Here is a 14764-nt window from a genome sequence, read left to right as displayed (position 1 = left end):
CCATGATTTTGCTACATTATTTTAATTCATAATGCATGTTTTTATTGGATTATTCACATCATAATCTCACATTTAGATTGCATTTCATAAATTGCATTTGAATTTGGACTTAATTGCAAATTGGCTTATAATTATGGTATTTGATGCTAATATTTGATTCTTATTTTGTAGGCATCAAAAGGGTCATGGACCCGATCAAATCAGACCACATCTGGGCTCAAATCAAGGGCTAAACGAGGCGATCAAACCTTGGAGCATTATGGACCGTTTGTTGAAGATCAGAGAGATCTGGGCCATCCATTGAAGATCCGGCTCATCCACCCTAATGAGGAATAGATCTGGACCGTAGATGAAGATCCCGAAGTTTTGATCAAGATCTGGGATGTTTTCGACTGTTGATCGAGCTCCGAAGTATCTCAGCCGTTGGATCGAATCTGAGGAGATTTAAAAGGCCGCGTGAGAAGCTACAGTGCTCGGGCTCGGCGTTTCCTCGCGATTTCTTCTACAGTGCTCCGTCTTCTTCCTCGCGGCGCCGAGTTCCCGTTCCTTAATTCCAGATCTGAGAGCTGGCTTCTTCACCGACGACGATATCCGAGCTTCCGGCGTCCAACTTCCGTTGATCAGAGAGCTTGAGGGAGGTTTCCCGAACGGCGATTTGGGTTCTGCTTCATCGCCGCATACCCGATAGAGGAGGTCTCCCGATCGGCGTTATTCGCATCCACCAGAGTTGAAGAGAGGTTTCTCAGATGCTTCTGGACGTTTTTCGATTCACATCCCGCAACAAACCTGGATCAATTTGGCCGGTTGCTCTGGTTTGTAACTTCACAGATCCTGAGCTTTGTTCTTCGGTTGATGGGATTACCAGCTGAATGTGAGCTCGAATGGAGGTTTCCAAGAGCTATGAGCATCCCCTGGTAATAGAAGGTAGTTTGTTTGATTGTTGTTGAATGCTTAAGGGGTTCTGAGAGCATTTCTGTTAGTTTTATAGCAGATTGTTGGAGTTTGAGCTTGGATCCGGATTAAGGAATGTGTTAGGGTTTAATTTTCTTTATCTGCTCTTTTGATTAGTTCTTGAACCTGCTCAGATCTAATGATCTGATTATTTTCTTTGCAATTTAGTTTTGTTTGAATTATCTTTCCTGCAATTTTTATTCTGATCTTTTGTTGCAATTCTGATTTTGTTTAATTCCTGCAATCAAAACCCATATTCAACTACTAACTTAGCTCTGCAATCTATTTCTTATTTTGAATTTCTTATTTCAGTTTAACCCAGCTAATGTTTAGTTACTAACAAGTGTTTAGCTAATGTTTTGCCTTGATTGTTTAGATACTAGTTTGGTTTTACTTTATCAGTGGTAATTTGGTTCTTGATCTTAATGCCTGTGAATTAATTTAGATGTCGAATGTATCATTTGATGTTCTTCATTGTTTACCTATCTATCACTTTGTTGATTGAAGGAAAGAATTGGAGATTTGGTGATTGAATTAATTGTGAAGTTGATTGTGTCTGTGACTTAGATGCTATTTCGGTATCTAGAAGTGTAGTGAGATCTTGAGTTTAATGTTACTGTGATTTTGAATTGAAAAGATAATAATTGATCTATTGATTCAATGAGGCATTTAAATCCGAATTTAATTGATGTTTATTTGATGAGGAGGGAATGGATCATGTTTAGATGAGAATGGATTCTCTTTGATGCTATTCTTGACCTAGTTGGAATTAGATGTTGATTGGAACCAATTCTAGAATTCATACACACTTACTAGTGCTCTTTGGAAAAATACGACTTGGGACTCCTTACTACGACACTTGTTTTAATTTTAATTGAGTTCCAATCTTTATTAATTTGGTGAGCCTTGTGACATGCAAAAAGGCCGACACCACCGGCCATGACCAAATGGATGAGCCAAGTTGGTGACCGGCCAAAGCTTGGGTCCCAAGCTTAGGTGGTCGGCCACTAGAATATTAAAAAGGATTTTTTATTAAAATTATTTCTTATGAGGATATCATGGTTTTAAAAGAGAGTTTAAAAATTAAAAATTTCCTTTTATAATTTTCTACAAAAGATTAAGAGAAGAGATTAATCTCTTTCCTTATTTGTAGATTAAAAGGATGGTTTTAATTTTTGGTAAAAACTTTCCTTATTTGTAAATCATCTACATGTTTAAAAGAGAGTTTAAAATTTGAAATCTTTCCTTATTTGTTGATTAAAAGGTGGATTTTAAATTTTAAGAAAACTTTCCTTTTTAACCATGTTCATGATTTAAAAGAGAGTTTAAAATTAAATATTCCCTTTTATAAGTTTCTATAAGAGATTAAGAAAAGATTTGATATCTTTCCTTATTTGTAGATTAAAAGAGATTTTAATTTTAGAGATAACTTTCTTTTTATCCACATGTTTAAAAGAAAGATTTTAATTTATTAAATTTATTTTTTATAAACCAATCATGAAGGGATAAAAATTATTAGAGAAATTTTATTTTTAAAATTTCCGGAAACAAATTAGGAAGGTTTTAATTCTTGATTGAATTAAATTTCCTTTGCTTAGATTATTGTGGCCGGCCATGTTGATTAATAAAAGAGAAATTGATTTTATATCAATTAAATTTATTTTTCATGGCAAAGGAATTAAGGAAGTTTTTATTAAAATTTCCTTATTTGCCAAGACCAAGGATTATAAAAGAGGGGGTAGAGGTGCCTTCATGACAAGAACTCTATTCTATTTTCTCCCTCTTTTTCTTCCTTGGTGTGGCCGGCCATCCTCTCCTCCTCTCTTCTCTTTGATGGCCGAACCTCATCCTTCTTGTGGAGATTCATATGGTGGCCGGATCAAGTTTAGAGAAGAAGGAAAAGAAGGAGAGAAAGAAAGCTTTGTTTCTAGCATCCCTTGGAGCATGGTGGAGGTGGCCGAACCTCTTCATCCTAGGAGAAGTTTTGATGGCCGAAACTTGCAAGGAAGAAGAAGGTGCTTGGTGGTTCTCATCTCAGAAGGTCGTTGCCCACACAATGTCCGAGGTTAGAAGAGGAATACGGTAGAAGACCTAGAGGTTTTTGTTTGCAAAAGAAAAGGTATACTAGTATTTAATTTCCGCATCATACTAGTTTTATTTCTTTGTAAAAATACCAAATACAAGAGGCATGCGATTCTAGTATTTCGAATTAGTTTTCGATGTTGTATTATTTTGTTATTCTTTTCCTTATGATTTGATTGTTCCTTTTGGTTGACCTAAAGTTATTTAAGGAAATTAAATATTAGCTTTTCTTAAAAGGCTTTGTCTAGGCGGTGGTGGTTGTTCCCATATCCCAGAAGGTCATGTGCCTCGCCATGCAGTCCTGGAAGTCAATTTTGGAAATTAATATTTAATAGAATTAATAACCTAGGTGATTTGGATCGAACGTGTTAAGTTCCGCAGGAGATCCAAGTCTAAACCTAAAAGAACAAATAAATTAAACTTAGGATCAAACGTGTTAAGCTCCGTAGGCGATCCGAGTTTAATTTAAAAGAACACATGGTAGCTAGGAAAAGGTTCAGACCTTTGTACAAAATTTTTGTACAGTGGAACCATTAGGTTTTCCGAGTAGCAACCAACAAGAAGGGCTTCACTCGAAGACACACACTGCCAATCAGAGCTCTAAAGGACATTATCGGTCCCTCAAGAAAAAGCACTACCTGGTGGAACCTTCCATCGAATAGGGCTCTACAAGCCTCCAATCACAGTCTATTGGGATCCAATCTTCATTTTTGACCCCAATCACCATTCCCCCCTCTCCCTGTTCAAGTGGGGGTGGCTTAGCGAAAGGAGGTCGGATGCCCCGCGATCTTCGATACCCGTCGAGTCTCCACTGAGGGTCTCCCCAAATGGTGAAGATAGCAGCCGACCTGGGATGTTTGCGCCCGTCAAAGTACGGTTGGAGGGCTAGCCGGTGAATGCGTGGCGCTTGGTGAAGGACAGCCTACGTAACAGTTCTGATGGGCAGGTCTTGGAATTCCTTTCAACTAATCTAACCACGGTAAGCTTCTTATTTACTTATCCAACATATTTATTTCCCTATTTTCATATTGATACGTTGTTTTCATAGGTGTGGTTTGGGAGTGCAAAGGTCATCGTCTGAGGCTAAAGACTCCTGGGACAAACTAGGCTCTACAAGCCGAGGTTATCGAGCCAGAGGCCTAAGAGGGTCTACTGAGCGAAGAGGTTCAAGCTGAGATGGAGAGGCTCAAGGCTGACCTACAACTTCAAGCCAACTGCCTGAACTAGATCGAGGATGCCAAGCGGGGGGCGGATTCCTAGTTGGAGGAGTGGAAGGAGCAGCAAGCCTCGCTTAAGGAGGAGTTGACTAGTGTTCGAGTGGCTGCTACTCTGGACCAGCGACAGAAAGAGGAGGTCCAAACTTAGTTGGAGTCGATAAAGGCTAAGTTGGACATTCGGAGGACATGCTGAAGAGTGTGCTAGCCAAAGAGAAGGCCGACCTAGAGAAGGAGAAATCGATCATGCCCACTATCAAGCTATCGAGGAGGAGCGTTGGTCTATCCGGAGGCTCAAGTATATGAAATCCGTGGAGTTTCAGAGCTAGCTCGACCCCAAAATCATGTAAATATTCGAGTATGGCACTAGGGGTGTCGTAGAGCAGCTACAGGAGGTGAGGCTTCTAACGATTGATCTGCCCCCTCCTCCCCCACCGACGTCGTTGATTTTGAGAAGATCACCAAGAGTGTTTCGGACGATGCTCTTGGGGAATTTGTTTAGAGTTGTAATTTGAAAAACTTAGTTTTTGTATTGCCCACTCCGGGTTTTTCCTTTGAATGAATGTCTCTGCTGTTTTTCTTAGCTTGTGTATTCTTATCTGTTTTGATTGTTTGTTCAAACCGAATGCAGTTTGCAACCGATCAATGCTTTGTACAAGTGAGTTGATTTACTTGGCACCGGGCCCCGAGTCAGAAGGTCGACGTTTTATCATGTCTTGAGCCCAAATGAGAGAGAGATTGGAGATTTACTATAGAAACTCAGCCCTGGATTAGAGGGGAGGTCGGCTTTATCGTAGCTCAACCCCGGATCAGGGGGAGATTGGTGCTTTAGCGGAGAAACTCAACCCTGAATCAAACAGAAGGTTGGTACTTTCTCGTAGCTCAACCCTAGATCAGGAGGAGATCGATGCTTTAGCTGAGAAACTCAACCCTAGATTAGAGGGGAGGTCGACGCTTTATCATAGCTCAACCCTAGATTAGGGGGGAGATCAGTGCTTTAATGGAGAAACTCAACCCCGGATCAGAGGGGAGATCAGCGCTTTAGCATAGACATAGATGTAGGTTCATTGTCGATCGGCCTGAAATTTCAATTAGAAACTAAAATAAGTTAGAGATCACAAAGTTAAAAGAATACAACAAGGTTCTTGGCTGTAGGTGATTGGCGCTCAATGGCCGATCTAGATCTTTCCTGTTGGGTCCTTGCAGATACTAGGCCCTGGAACTAAGCTTGGATAGGACTTTATAAGGCCCACCCCATGAGGCTCCAGTTTGTTTACCTCATCAACTAGCTTTACTCTCTTCCAGACGAAGTCCCCGACCTAGAAGGATCGAGGAATGACGTGTTTGTTGTAGGTCTAACACATTCTCTGTCAGTAGGCCATGAGCTGGGAGGCTGTCTTATCCCTTGTTTCCGTGATAAGGTCAAGCTCCATGATTCGCTACTCTACGTTGTCTTCTCCATAAGCGGTTCGACGGGTAGATTCTTCTCCGACCTCCATGGGGACGACCACCTCTCCTCTGTAGACAAGGTAGAAAGGCATCAAGTCGATACTCTCCCTAGGAGTAGTCTAGTATGCCTAAAGGATATTGGGCAGCTTGTCGACCAATCTCCCTCTGACATGGTCTACTTTGATTTTGAGTCCCCGAATGATCTCCCGATTGACGACTTCAGTCTGTTCATTGATTTGAGGGTATGCGATGAAGATGAAGACCTGTTAAATGTCCAATCTTTCGCACCGTTCTCGGAGTTTTTTTACCTTGGAACTATCTTCCGTTATCAGAGACCAACTTGTGTGGTATGCTAAATCAACAGACGATGTTTTGCCATAGAAACTTTATGATGACCTCCTCTGTTATCCAGGTCAAGGCAATGGCTTCTACCCATCTGAAAAAATAGTCCACGACTACTAAGAGAAACTTCTTTTGCCGCGGTCCGGTCGGAAAAGGCCCTACTATATCTATTCCCCATTGATCAAATGGATATGATACGGTCGACGTCCTAAGCTGACCAGTCAGATGATGAGGTAAATTATGATGATTTGGGCAATGTACACAGCTAGCCACGAACTGAGCGCGTCGGCTTGTAGAGTGGACCAAAAGTAATTGGCTAAGAAAATCATTTTAGGAAGTGTCCTACACCCTTCATGATTTTCACATATGCCTTCGTGGATCTCTTGTATGACATATTCAGTGTCTTCCTAACCTAAACATTTGAGGAGCGGTTGGGAGAAGGAGTGCTTGTACAGGAGGTTGTCGATCAGAGTAAATCTGGCCATGTGTCTTTTGAGATGTCTGGCTTGCTCTAAATCCTAGGGTAGTATCACAAGCTACAGATAAGAGATCAATGGGTCTCTCCAGTCGACCCAATTTGATTCTTGCGCTCTATCGATATGGACGATTAACAAGGTTTGGAAAGCTGGGTCATCCGCTATCCATGTAACCATGGCGCTGACTGATTACCAACATTTTTATGCATTATTTTAGTTCTTATATTTCTCGTTTATATCATCTCGTATAGTTAAAAGTTGCTTCATATCTTGTATTAAGAGTTTGAGATTTATTTTGAGCTTTATGCAATTCCTTTTATATTTGTGGCATTAAATCTAAATATGTGAATTTGGTTTTATAGGGGAGCTTGGTTCAATGAAGAAGATTGTTTCAATTTGAAATTGGTTCTTTAGAAGCAAATGTGATTCAATCCATCCAAGAAGAGCCCAATCAATCCAAAAGCTCTAATGGATCCCAATCACAAAAGCCCAATTATATATTCTTAATGGATCCGGATCTCACTCCACTCCTTAATCCATCAACCCAAACCCGTTAAGAAATGAACCGTGACCTTATCAATTGGACGAAGCACAATGCACCGGGGATCTTCTTCGCTCTTCTCCGCCCGATCGCCTCTCCTGCTCCCCATCGGCGGAGGTCAGGGGGATTCCCTTCCTCTGGCCGGCCACTTCATCTTCTTCATCTCCTCCCATCAACCTGCCACCAACACAAGTTGCCGATGAAAACACCCAAGCTTCTTGCTCACCAATCTCCACCGATCTCCGCTACCACCGGAGGTCAAGGGGTTGCCCTTTCTCCGGTGATCCTCCATCTCCATCCACAAGGTAAAGGGTTTCCCTACCTAGCCATCCCTTCTTCCGATCTTCGCTGACGCCATCCTCCATCCGGCGATTTCTTCTCTGCCTCATCACCACCGAGCTTTCATCTGATCAGATCTTCACCTCTACTCTGATCAGTGTTTCCCATCAGATCTGACTTCATCACAGCAGCTTCTCCATCAAATCCGATCATCTCCGAGATCCATCTTCTATAGCTCCGATCAACCCTTCAAGCATCCAACAGCAACTTCAAGATTGGTCTATTTTCTTTAATTGTTGATTGTGTCTTTGGTTGTTATGTTTGAATGAGTTCTTGATGATCGATTCTAATTAAATGCAAGTTCCCATGTTCTAGATTTCCTACATTAGGCTTACAGCAATTTACTAAAGGGCGTACGTGGTATAGTGGATTTACCAAAAGGAGCATCACCGTTTTGTATTTACCAAAAGGCGCAGGTAAGTGATGTGTAATACCCAATATACCCCTCCCGCCAATCTACTCTGTTCAGCCGTCATTTCCCAGGCATCCGAACCACTTTTTGACTTTGAATTTTAAAAAAAAATCGATCATTTTTCTACCTCCCTTCAAATCGTTCATGGCTCGATGTTATTCGTAACACTACGAGTGCAGCTCCAATTCTGTGGAGAAATCTTCCCTCTTGTGAAACCCTAGGTTAGTGACGTCGAGTCTTTCTCAAGCGGCGACATCAAGCATTTCGGTGCTTAAAAACAGGACTGTTCGTGAGGAACCAGGGAAGGGTTATAGGGTTTACGTGAATCATCTCGTCTCATAATGGCGCAAAGAAGTCGATCGGGTGTATCATCATCCTCTTCACATCAATTAGCTGTAAAGGTATATAGTTACAAACTCTGTGATTTTGAGAAGCTCAACGAGTATGATTAAAATTTTTTAATTTGTATAAACTGTAGGGTTCAGTTGATGTTGGACAGAAACTGCATTGGAACAGTGTCCTAGGTCACTTTAAAAGTTTTTTCAAACATCCACGAAGAAAGGAACACATCAAGGGTATGTTATTTTACATGACCGACACATAGCGCTGATAAAACAGTCACCCTTTAGTATTTTTTTGGGCATACAAGATATGCAGCACATCTGTGGGATTTTGGTCAATATATTTCAAAATTGGGATTCAAGTAGTCAAACCTTTAGATTCTCAGGTACAATATATAATTTCGTATTTTAATCACAAAGTAGTTGTATGGTAAAATAAAATCTTTTGCTAAACATGGGAATGATACGATATCATATCAGGGCCAACGTTGGGCCTGATACGATGCTATATCAGGCCCAATGTGGGCCTGATATGATGCCATATCAGGCCCAACGTGGGCCTGATACGATGCCATATCAGGCCCAACGTGGGCCTGATATGATACAATAGCAGGCCTAACGTGTGCTTGATATGACATCGTATCATGTCCACAGTGTTGCTAATACTTTTGTATTTGTTCGTAGAAGTCAAATAATCATTTAACTTGGTCAGGGGTTCCAGTTGGCTTCATAAGAAGAGACATTTCATTGCTGCTTGGTATTACAGATCGAGGAGCTTCAATTCTGATGAATTCTACTAAAGCATCTGGTGACCTCTTTCTAACATACTTCTCAAGCAAAAAAGAAGCTACTAGATCAAGAATTGAAGAGTTGCTTAAATTTTATGGCAATAGCGTTGAAGGAGAAGATCATGTTTTATTATTTTGCAAATTCTATATTTTGTATATATTTGTTTGTGTCTTATTTTCTTCTAGTACATATAAGGTCCCTTTATGTCTCATAGATATAGTAGATGATTTTAAGAATCTTGCTAGATTCAACTGGGTTGAAGCCATCCATGAATTTATGGCTCCACAATTAAATAAGATTGGGACATATTTTTATCAACTGTGACAAAACATTCAAACACTAACCTCCCTTACCTAAAGGGGTTTGCTGGTCTTTTGGCAGTAAGTTTATAATTAATGTGAAATTTATTAATATTTTGCGGACATTTATCAATAGTTAACACTTGTGATGGTGAATCAGACATGGTTTTTGGGGCATGTTCCAATCCAAAAATCATACAAAATAAAAGGAGCAAGAATAAATAAGTGGAGGAATATTCCTTCACATATTAGTAAGGTGAGGGAATTATTTGATAAGTCTCCTCTGAAGAGGTAAATTTTGAATACTTTGACTATAGTTTGGTTAAAAACTCTTGTTTTAACATGTGTTTTAATATTCTTACAGGTTGTCATAGACCTAATCCCTACCAATATGAAAATTCATTGTTTGAGAACCTTGTTGGCTTTGATGACAGTCCACATGCAATGGAGACATCACAAATTGAAATCACTGAAGGAAGCCAAATTAATAAGGGGTGTTGTAATTGCGCATTATTCAAGTTAACAGAATTAAAGAGCTAACAAGGGAGAACATGCAATTGAATGAAAGGGTGAAAGAATTACTTAAAATAGTTGAAAATAAAGGCATGGAATCTCAATATAGCGAGCCTGTAGACGATCCTCAATTTGAACCTGTAGGTGTTACAACAAGAAGGAGGAGAGGACATGACAGAAGTCGCTATGATTACAGGCATACTCCAATTGATAATCCATTATGGCTCAAAACTTTACCTAAGAGGCAGCATAGAAATATACATATAAGTGAGCTTGCGGAGAACGTTTCAAGTCTTGGAGAAGGGAAAAAAGTTGTAAAAGAACCTGATGTTGTGGGGAAGGGGAAAGGAAAATTTGATGTGGATGAAATGGAAGAAGAAAGAGATATTGTAGAATTGATGGATGACAAATCTGATGAAGAGGCAGAGAAGGATACAGATATGTTTGGAAAATATGACAAAATGAGGAAACAAGCCATTACTGTAAGACGATATCTGCAAATTTCATTTTATTTGGTTAGATTTAATAGATTATCTAAATGCCTTTTATGTTTATGCGCATAGTATGTGAAGAAGCAATTTAAGACTTCCAAGAAAAAAAAACAAGACCAAGAGGTGACGTACTTGTTAAAAGCGTTGGAGAAACTAAAGTATGTGAATTACATAGTTGATCAGTCAAGACAATTATATGTTTCTCTAATTACATAGTTGATGTATGGTTCTCAAAATTAATTTTGTAAAAATAATCATTGATTTGTTTAATATGTAGGGTTACAAATGATTTAGTTTGGGAGGAACCACCCTTTGGTTTAAATGTGTATTCCTTGTTATCTGGTGTGAATGGAGAAATGTTAACAAGAGGGGACGTAATCGACACGTATTGTAAAATTCAATTTAGGGGGGCAATCTCGTCTGGAAGGACATACAATAAGTCTATATATTGTTCAACACTCTTCACAGTAAGGAATTTATTTGAGAATAGTAAAAATTAGAATTCATTTTATTACTTGGTTATGTATGTATGACTTTGCATATTTGTAGTCATTAATGAAATCGTCAAGTAAGTTTGCCTTCTAGCACCTGATAAAGACAGATAAAGGAGATGAAGAGGTTAGGTATATTTTTATACCTTTGTGCAGTGATAATGAACACTTCCACTTGCTGATGGTGGACACCAAATCAATGACGTTCAATCAGTACAATTCTCTAGCAAGTGGAAGTAAATACAAATATGAATTTGAAGCAGCGATGAGCATCCAATATTCATGTGTATGATTGTATTCTAATATAAATGCTAGTTGATGGAAAATGTAAATTTCCTATTCAATCTTACAGGTAGCAAATTTTAAACTCTATAGTCGTGACCACATTGCTGCTATTGATTCAAAATTTGAAAGGCATTATCCATTCGATAAATGGGTGTCTCGCACAATAGAATGTCCACAACAACAAGCCAGGTAAGTTGAGCACAAAGTGTGAATAGAACATATTCATAAAAAATATTGACCATTAAAATGGTGTTGTTATTTACAGTGTTGATTGTTGCTTCTTTGTGATGCAATACATTCGATGTCTCCTATACGATATGAAGATGGATTTCACACAAGGAGACATGAAAAAGATTAGAATTGATGTAATGGTATCAATTTTGAGGGATAAATTTTTTAAAACATTGGATTAAATATCCATAGTCTTGTAAGGCAAAAACATGTAGAGAATGTAAATGAAGTTACGTAGTGTAGGTAGTTTTATATGTTTGTATGTAGTCTTTGTTGTTTAATACAGTGTTATGTATTATATGAGAAGAGTATAAACTACCGCTGGAATATTAATTATATTGCATAGTGATTAGTCAAATATAAGTCACAATATCCTGTGACATCCAAATTGTGATGTTGGTGCTTATCAGTAAAAAGAGAGATAATGTATATAAGTTGTACTGCACACCATATCTATCTTGTCAAAACTAAAAACATGGTAACGGTTGGGATTGTTTAGAAAATCAAATAGGCTCGGATCAACACTCGATTTCAAGAGCACAAGGTAGGCTTTGAAATTTGAATTAGGCATGTAAATATGGAACACCAAAGTAACTAAGTTATGAGAAAAAAATTGGTTCTTAGTCCTGAAACTGCAAGAAACACATGGTGTTCCAAATGATACGGACAAAGAACTTCTTGCCAAGGGTTTATAACTATGTTTTGAGACCATATATACCTTTCCAAATGAATTTTCAGGAATCCCAGTAAGATAGGTACAACATTAGGTTTCAAGTGTACAATGGTTGCATCGATCTTTACATTAGGCATGGAAATCTGAAAAGAAAAGAGAGGCACTATTCTGTTCCAACTGGCACGGAGTCATACCTTCTAATCCATTGTGTATAAATTTTGTTTGATACCATATATACCATCTCCCCACCAAGACCTTCATAGGGGACAAGTGATGGGAAAAAAAATCAGCCAACGTGGGCCTGATATGCTTGAATATCAGGCCCAACGTGGGTCTGATATGAGAGCATATCAGGCCCAACGTGGGCCTAGTGTGGTATCCTTTCTTAAAAATTGATACTATCTCTCCCTTTCTATAAACTCAAAATGTGCTACCATGCTCCTTATCAAAAAATCAAAAAAATAAAATTAGAAGGTGCTACCATATGGTTTAACTCTATAGCATGGCCATAAGTGGAATATGTGCCAACTGGCACGGAGTCATACCTTCTAATTCATGGTGTATAAATTCTGTTTGACACCATATATACCATCTCCCCACCAAGAACTTCACAGGGGACTTGATTTCAGGTAAATCCAAGTAGGGGAGGACCATCAGTGGGTTTTGGTCAAAACCCACTGATGGACCTAGACACCTCTGATTGTACCCATTTCAGTTCGAGTGGGATTCTGGAATTCCAAGGACTCCATCGGTGCTAGCAAATCATGGTTTAAAGCTCCATAGGTGTGGTGGCAAGTGATGGAAAAAAAAATCAGGCACCGTTGGGCTTGATATGCTTGAATATCAGGCCCAACGTGGGCCTAATATGCTTGAATATCAGGCCCAACGTGGGCCTGATATGAGAGTCAGGCCCAACGTGGGTCTGGTATGGTATCCTTTCTTAAAAATTGATACTATCTCCTCCTTTCTATAAACTCAAAATGTGCTACCATGCTCCTTATCAAAAAATCAAAAAAAAAAAATTTGAATGTGCTACCATAGGGTTTAAGTCTACAACATGGCCATAAGTGGAATATGTGCCAACTGGCACGGAGTCATACCTTCTAATCCATGGTGTATAAATTGTTCTTGACACCATATATACCATCTCCCCACCAAGACCTTCACAGGGGGTTTGATTTCAGGTAAATCCAAGTAGGGGAGGATCATCAGTGGGTTTTGGTCAAAATCCACTGATGGACCTAGACACCTATGATTGTACCCATTTCAGTTCGAGTGGGATTCTGGAATTCTAAGGACTCCATCGGTGCTAGCAAATCATGGTTTAAAGCTCCATAGGTGTGGTGGCAAGTGATGGAAAAAAAATCAGGCATCGTTGGGCCTGATATGCTTGAATATCAGGGCCAACGTGAGCCTGAATGCTACCATATCAGGCCCAACATAGGGCCTGATATTAAAGAGTATTATTTCAAAATAATAATAATTAATCTTACAAATAAATCGAGTCGATTAAATTTAAAATAAAATAATGGGATATCAAGCCCAAGTTTCAATCTGCAAAAGCGCACACTCTCCTGCTTCGGTCATCATCTTCTTCTCGAAGCCATTCTTCGCAGCTCCGTTCGAGGTGTGACTCTACCTTCATTGGCATTCGAGAATCAGTTTTAAACGTAGCTCAGTTGCTCATTTAGTTATTCTTTCTATAACGGTTTAACCTAGGGTTTGTGTTATTGTTATGGGCATGTTAGAATAAGAGCGTAGTCATTATTTCGGGATCTAAGAGTTGTTTTTCTGGGTATGGTTATACAGTAGCTAGGTTCGCAATGGCAACAAAAGAAGTGTCGACAAGTGTGAGTGTTGATCGACCAAATTATCCAAGTTATGTCAACAGAGGAAGAACTTAAAAAATGAACTGGAAAAGTATCATTTGCTACTTCAGAAAGTTTATCTCTTCTGTTAACTAGACTGCAGAACAAGAATAGAAGATTCGAGGCACACCTTTTTCGTGGATCCTCAACCTCCCTTATAGTTCTTTTGTAAGAGCTCACGTACAAAATATGTTTGATAATTGGGATCATGAGGAAAAAAACTTTATCTTCCATGGGAAGAAGCTCAAATTTACAAAGGTAGATGTGAGACTGATTCTTGGCCTACCCGACAATGGAGAGATAGTTCGTCTCGATTTAAATGAGGCTTCAAGCGCATTGTACATGGAGTTTTCCCAAGATTCAGATTGTTCTGCCAGACATTTAGAGAAACTGATTAGGAAGTCGAGATCAAATGACAAGTTGTACTGTCAGCTGTATATCCTGTATTTTTTTGCAACTGTTCTATTTTGTGGGGGTAGCAGTGTTCTCAGAATATATGTGCACTCCCTAATTGACTGTGTAGATGGTTTTGACAACTTAGCTAGGTTTAACTGGTGCAATGTAGTATACAGTTTCATGGCTCAACAATTAGACTCCATTGGATTTGAGCTTACATTAAGACCAAAACCACAGGTTGCTGATGCAACGCCTAAGGCCTCCTTGCTCAAGGGATTTCCAAATATTTTGGCTGTAAATCTGATTACATATATATCACGATATTCGTAAAGATTATGAATTATTTTATAATCATATTGTAGGTATGGGTGTGTGAGCACGTCAACATTATTGATCCAGACCATCCAGAAAAATTATCAAGAATATTACAGTGGAGGTGGCCTAACTATCATGTTGACACAGTCAAAAAAATGATAGACTGTGTAACTGCAGATAAAATTTTAGTAGATTTAATTCTGGCAGAATTAGAGTTGGATTTACAACCAAACCGGCCTCAGCCAACTGAGTCTCTTGAGTTGGTT

General features: G+C 39.1%; 1 protein-coding gene and 1 long non-coding RNA gene across 5 annotated transcripts in view; one reads left to right on the top strand and one right to left on the bottom strand.

Moving 5' to 3' along the window:
• The window catches only part of LOC122015659 (putative disease resistance protein RGA4), a 73938-nt gene that overhangs the window by 13182 nt on the left and 45992 nt on the right, over positions 1-14764 (bottom strand). The gene's annotated exons all lie outside the window — the stretch shown is intronic.
• On the top strand, positions 7042-8983 carry LOC122015679. The gene is made up of 2 exons (XR_006120946.1): positions 7042-8207; positions 8285-8983. It is a non-coding gene; the product is annotated as an uncharacterized LOC122015679 (long non-coding RNA).

This window comes from Zingiber officinale, chromosome 1A (genome assembly GCF_018446385.1).
Source record: "Zingiber officinale cultivar Zhangliang chromosome 1A, Zo_v1.1, whole genome shotgun sequence".
Classification (NCBI taxonomy): Eukaryota; Viridiplantae; Streptophyta; class Magnoliopsida; order Zingiberales; family Zingiberaceae; genus Zingiber; species Zingiber officinale.
The sequence above is the reverse complement of the archived record's forward strand: the minus strand, read 5'-3'. Positions and strand labels throughout refer to the sequence as shown.